A 6648-nucleotide genomic window follows, 5' to 3' on the forward strand; every position below is an offset into this window, starting at 1 on the left:
TATTAGCTATTATGACCCAGGGCAAGCCACTGAATTGTAAATTGAGAAGGTTTATCCTTAGAGGTAGCTTCCTCCTTGGAAGTCCCCGGTAAACCAATGAAATTATAGTTCCAGGTACAAAAACAAAACAAACCAACAAGAAAGAACAGAGTATGGACAAAAGCGGGTAAAGACCAAGTTTACTGTAATGATTGGTGTCTGTTAGTAATGGAACGCAGGATTATACAGGTAGGAGGGGGCTGAATTTTTGAGGACTTTGAAAGTGATTTAAAAGAAGTTTGGGTCTGATGTGGTAGGTAACAGTAAGCCACTCTAACTTCCAAAGCAGGAGACAGACATGATAAAGCCAGGCTCTTAGAAAGATTAGACTAATATGCTGGATAGGATTAGTGAAGGCAGAAACTGGATGCAGGGATAGGATGAAATATGGTAAGGTGGGAATCATGCCGGATTTTGGAAGCAGGAAGTGTGGGTTCGAATCCTGGCTCTGCTATGTACTCCCTGTATGACTTCCAGCAAGTCATTTAACCTCAGTTTCCTCATCTGTAAAATAAAGAGGTTGAATTTGATGACCTGTCATGCGGCTTTCTACTCTAAATCTGATCTTATTAAATTACTCATGAATAGCAGTACTAAGTGAAATATTTTCCTGATAAACTGAAATGTAAAGAAGCTTGGATCAGAATCCAGGAAATTCTGGCAAACATGGAGCTGATGATAGTCTGGAATAACAGCTGTGTCCCAGGACTTGTAACACACACCATATGCTCCGATGTCTGTTGGGGATTGCCTTTCTGAGGGTTCCCACCAACTCTTTAGGAAGGGGCAGAAGGCCTCAGAGAAGAGACAGCAGAAAACTCTGGGTATGCACTGCTACAGGTAACATCATCAAGCCTTTTTTGATGTGCTGGTTAGTTTTGCTGAACTGGATTTTCTCTCTTTTTTTCATTCTCTATAGCATTTTCAGAAGGAAAGTAAGGGAGAAAAATTGGGAAATGTAGGTGATATGAAAGCAAAGATACAAATAAGAACTTATTTTAAAAAGAAAAGAAAGGAAGAGGAATAAGTGGTACTGGTGGAAAGAACCCTGAATTTAGAGAAAGAACTTAGTTTGAGTTCTAACTCTGACACTTGTAGCTAAGTGAGTGTGGACAAATAATGCCATCTTTCTGGGTCTTAGTTTTCTCTGCAGTAAAATGAGGAGGTTGAATCTGATGATCTTTAAGTTCCTTCTAAGCTCATCCTGTGTTTCTGAAATGTGGAATCTTTGAAGTGGAAGGGGTTCAGGGGTGTGCTGGAGCCAGCTCTAAGTGACTGAAGAGCCGACTGTTAAATTTTCAGAATTAGCAGTTATACCTCAGAAATCAGCTGTCTCTACAAATTAGGGCTTGATTTATTGTTGTGTTGATTGTTTAGATTTAAGAAAGTATTAATACTGTAGATTAAACTTTAAAGTATACATAAATATCCATTCCCTGCACTCCCCCATCCATTGTTAAACATTTAACTGCATGTCCGTGTACTGCTCTGTAAACAGTGCTTGGGCTCAGCAGGCGTGCAATAGAAAGTTCAGTCATCAGGAGAGAGGCCTGATCACTGTGAGCTAATACTGATAATGATAATAACTAATATGTTTGCAAAGTGCTTTACCCCCATTATCTCCTTTGTGCCTCACAACAGCCCTGAAGGAATCTCACAGCTAATTTGGTTCAACCTTCTCTGACCAATTCATTAATTTAAGTGCAAGTCATATCATCATTTCTCTGATGGCATAGTCTTCTTTGGCAACGAAGGACGAACACAATTCCCTCTGAAATATCAGAGGGTTGTAGGACCCTTAGAGATTATTGAATGTTTAGAGGCAATTAAAGTAAAGTGGATAGAGCTTTGTGCCTAGACTCAGGAAGACCTAAGTTCAAATCTAGCCTCAGAAACTTACAAGCTATGTGACCCTGGGCAAGTCACTCAACTGCCCTCTGCCTCAGTTTCCTCAACTGTCATTATTGTTCAGTCTTTTTCAGTTGTGTTCAACTCTTCATGACCCCATTTGGGGTTTTGTTAGCAAAGATACTAGTTTGCTATTTCCTTCTCCAGCTCATTTTACAGATGAGGAAACTGAGACAAACAGGGATAAGTGACACAAGCTAGCAAATGTCTGAGGCTCAATTTGAACTCAGGTCTTCCTGACTCCAGGCCAGGCACTCTATCCACTTTACCACCTAGCTGCCCCTTTCCTCGACTATAAAATGGGGATAATAACAGCACCTACCTCTCAGAGTTGTTTTTGAGGATTGAGATCATGTTTGTAAAGCATTTAACAGTTCTGGACATAGTAGGTGCTATATAATTGCTGGCTAACTATTATTATTATTAAATCTAATTCATTTTACAGAGGAATCAGTTATCAGATGGTCATCCAGAATGCTGGAACACTTTTGGTGCTGAGGAACTCTATGTACTAAAGCAGCTAATTTCATTTTCAGAAAACCTTAAGTATCAACAAGTTCTCCCTTATACAAAGAGCTGCTACGTAGGGAGTGTCTCATAACCCCCTTTGTGGCCCTACCCTCATTTTCCAGGAAATGTTAAATTGGCCCTGGGCCACAAGTGCTTCTGCTTAACCTAGCAAGCCTGACACTGAAATCCTTGACTTGCCTCTTCTCTGATGGCTAATTCTCTTAGACCAGAGGAGGAATTAGTTAATTCAAGCTCCTAGAGTTTTACAGAACAAATCCTTTTGTTAAGGGTATTTGTTCTGTGAAGGTTGGATTCAGTCACAGGGTCACACTTGAGGATCTAGAGGGCCTTGTGGCCTTGAAACGAAAGTTCCCTACCCCAGCCCAAGAGCAAATGCTCTCTCTATATTCTCACAGGTATCCCTGAGCCTGCAGGTGACATGAGGTGAAAGAAGTTGTTGATCACTGAACATGCATCAAAGTTGGGGTCTGGAGGAAGGAGTTTGGCACTGCCTAGGAGTGTCACCACTTTCTTGTTATACATGAACTGAAAGTTCACCGATTGGTTTTGTTTTATTTTCTTTTGTGTATCATACTCTTAAATGTATTAATAGAAGTCTGAGAACACTGGCTAGAGACAGTGCTTCAGCAAAGAAAATTCCTTTGACTCTTGCCAGGAAAAAGAACTCACAAACTGGGTACAATTAAATAATTCAGGGAACAAAAGAAAACCTTTGAAAAGATTAGTGAGAATCCCATTCACGTATTATTCCCTTTCTGTCTAGCTTGGGCTCAAAGTACCAGACCTTCCAAAAGGTGTAAATGCCAACTGTTCAAGAGATGAATAGAAGCAACATAAATTCTCTTAGAAGAATCACAAATTTAGGGTTAAAAAGACCTTAGAAGCCACTGAGTCCAACCCCCTAGTTTAACAGATGAGGAAATTGATTTACATAAAAGTGAGTGACTTGGCCAGAGGCACACAGCTAACAAAGATCTAAGGTAAAGTTCTAATGTATGTCTTCCTAACTGTAAATCCAGTGCCCTAATCACTAAACCATGCTGCCTCCATACTAGGCTACTGGGTTTCACTGGACAAGTGTTTAACCATCCTCCATTGGGATCAAGGGTGATGATGTAAGCTACTCATGGCATCATAGGACCTAGAATGATAGGGACTTTATTGGTCACCTGATCCAATGCCTTCATTCTTAAAATGAGAAAACTGAGGCAGAGAACAATAAAATGACTCACCCAAAGTCCCACCTGTGCTAAACAGCAAAGATAATACTTGAACCCAGGTCCTCTGACTCCAAAGTCCAGTGTTTTTCCCACTATTCCATTCCTCTGTTGTTGGTAGCATTGTACCATAGGACACCTTGCTTTATCCCATACAGACTGCCAAACCCTGGATCAGTTCTGGAATAATTTACTTCATAGCTCTATCTGTCCTAGAAGATGCAAAGTTATAGAGTGTGGGTTGGAATGTGTGTGGAAGCAAAGCTGTAACTAAGGGGTGGTGATCAGTACTTTGCCCAAAATTTAGAGGGCACTGGCAGCACTTACATTCTTTCAAAAATTATTTTTTAAAATTAGCTTAGTACCTGGTTTCAAAGAATAACTAATTAGAACAGGAAGAGCTTCCATGGAGTTTGCATTCCCTCTTCCATCCTTGAATTGATGGCTCACACCTGGTGAACTCCACCTACCCCTGAGGTACAGCATCCTGACAGTGTCCTCAGCATCCCAGGGTCTCGGCCGAGTAAGTCTGAGTACTTTTCTTGCTACTTGACTTCGTATGTTTTATTTTTAAACCATTAGTGATGACTCTGGACAAAGAGGCCCATTTTCTGAGATAACTTAGCTACCTGTCTATGGTGGTGGTGGGAAACAGTTTGGCATTTGGCATCTGGGCATTTCAAAAAGCTCCTTAACACTGAATACAGTTTCCTAAGGGGTTTTCCCCATCTCTAGGGCTAGAGTCTTTTCCCTACCCATGACAGCAAGCCATGGACAGGAGCAGATCTTACAGATGTGGATGGAAGATAAGTTTCTGCATTTTTCCTTTGCGTCTCAATGACACAGGAATATTTGACAAAAGTCAAAGTTACATATAGGCACACAAGAATGTCAAATTTTTCAAGTTTTCAGCTCTTATTGTCACTCCCTTTCAGTTAAAAGTCCCTAATTCACTGTAAATACACTCCATAGACTTGCAAACCCTTATATGCTGCAATTTCTTTGAAAACCAATTACTATCAATAAAGATTCTCAACCCAACCTTTATTGTCTAGCTGATAAAACAGTCTGTCTCATAGGTGGCACAACTCTTTCCCTCTCTTCCTCCCTCCCCTCCTCCCTCTTTGTGTCTCTCTATTTCTAAGTACTTCTTTTTCAGATGCTACAGTTTTCTCATACTCTTTCCTATATTCTCCTTCCTATATTCTGTCTGCAGATGACATGAGGTGAAAGAAGTTGTTGATCACTGAACATGCATCAAAATTGGGGTCTAGAGGAAGGAGTTTGGCACTGCCTAGGAGTGTTACCACTTTCTTGTTATACATGAACTGAAAGTTCACTGATTGGTTTTGTTTTATTTTATTTTGTGTATTATACTCTTAAATGTATTAATAGAAGTCTGAGAACAACTAATCTTTCCATATAAAATTCTGCCCATGAAATAAAAACCAATTATTTTATGTTATAGTCAGTCACCGACCTGATCTATGTCCAAATGGCTTCTCTTCCAGTCAAATGCTTCGTCCTTTTGGATAAATGATCTAAGTGCCTTGATTTGAAATCTCCTTGATAATGTTTCCCAAGATTATGTGATCTAATTGGGAGAACATTCCACCGTATAGTTGTTCTAGTTCCCCAAAATTAGAAACCACAACGATCGCACTCCAAGGACAGCACACAAAAACATAAGAGCAAAAGTGAGATAAGGGCCCGAAGACAGAGATGGGAAGAAACCCCACAGAGATGGTATAAATTTCACACAAATAGAGCTAAATGTCTCACACAGATTCCACGCTGCTTCTCTCCTACAGCTTGGATCCAGGCTGCTCCTGGTGAGGGGACTCCGCCTGCTACTTCCTTCCACAAACACTGCCAGCAACTCCCGCAAGAAAAAATCACAGCTGCTTTCAGGCCCTGCACTTTGGCATGGTGGGTGAAGTTCAGAATGAAGAAACAGCTGGAGAAACTCCCAGCTACTGAAATTTACAGGGCTAACCAGGCAGTCTGACCCCTTTTCAGGAGTTTCTTGGGGGGCTGAGTCCAGTGAGCAAAGTAACGGAACCAAGATACACCCACTCAGGCAAAAGGAGATGTAGGAAGCAGAGGAAGGAACTCGACAATCTCCCCTGGGAACTGCAACGTAGGTGACAGGGGAAATCATGTTGATCCATGAGGAGCTGCCTTGCTAGCTGTGGTGTGAGTGTGTGTGTGTGTGTGTGTGTGTGTGTGTGTGTGTGTGTGTGTGTGTGTGTGAAACACCATTCCTCTCAACTCACAAGAGACTGTAGAGTCTAAGAAGAGAAAAAAACAGATGGACAGCTGCTACTAGAATGGATTATGCTGCCAAATCATTCAAGATGTTGGATTATACCAAGGAATTTTTACATGAGTTTTGGTGAATCCTTAATGATTAACGATGAATAAGAATGGGATTTATGTCTGCACCCCATATGTTGGCCGGCTTCACTTGTCTTGGATGAATGCTATTCTAGATGGTCTGGATCTTATCCTCTCCATCTCAAGTGAATCATAAATTCCTTAAAGGCCCCCCAAGACAAAGTATGTACTCAATAAATGTTTGTTGAATTGAATTAATAATGGCAGAAATAAATTATATTTCAGAACATGGCTAATTATTTATAATAATATGTCTCTGGAGAGCCATCTATCCTGGTGTAGTGGATAAAGCGCTAGTCTCAAAGTCTCGAAGACTTGGGTTCAAGTACCCACACAGACTTCAGTGACTCTGGGCAAGTTACCTAACCTCTAAGTGCCTCAAGGCAATTTTCTAAGACAATAAATTGTAGAGTTGGTGTCAGTCTGCATTAATAGATGAAGTTCCTCATCCAGTGTTGCCTATACTGATGAAATAACAGGCCAAGTCCAAGAAAAATTCATGGAAACTTTGAGTTGGAAAGGTCTTTGGATCATGAATTGACAAATACTAAATCAC

General features: G+C 40.7%; 1 protein-coding gene across 1 annotated transcript in view; it reads right to left on the reverse strand.

The window, feature by feature from the left end:
* Positions 1 to 6309, reverse strand: part of LIMS2 (LIM zinc finger domain containing 2) — a 90477-nt gene extending 84168 nt beyond the window's left edge. The window contains exon 1 of the mRNA XM_072613460.1: positions 5478 to 6309. The gene's annotated coding sequence lies outside the window, so the exon portion shown is untranslated. The remainder of the gene's footprint in view (positions 1 to 5477) is intronic.
* Between the last annotated feature and the right edge of the window lie 339 nt (positions 6310 to 6648).

The sequence above is a fragment of the Notamacropus eugenii genome, chromosome 5 (assembly GCF_028372415.1).
Source record: "Notamacropus eugenii isolate mMacEug1 chromosome 5, mMacEug1.pri_v2, whole genome shotgun sequence".
NCBI lineage: Eukaryota > Metazoa > Chordata > Mammalia > Diprotodontia > Macropodidae > Notamacropus > Notamacropus eugenii.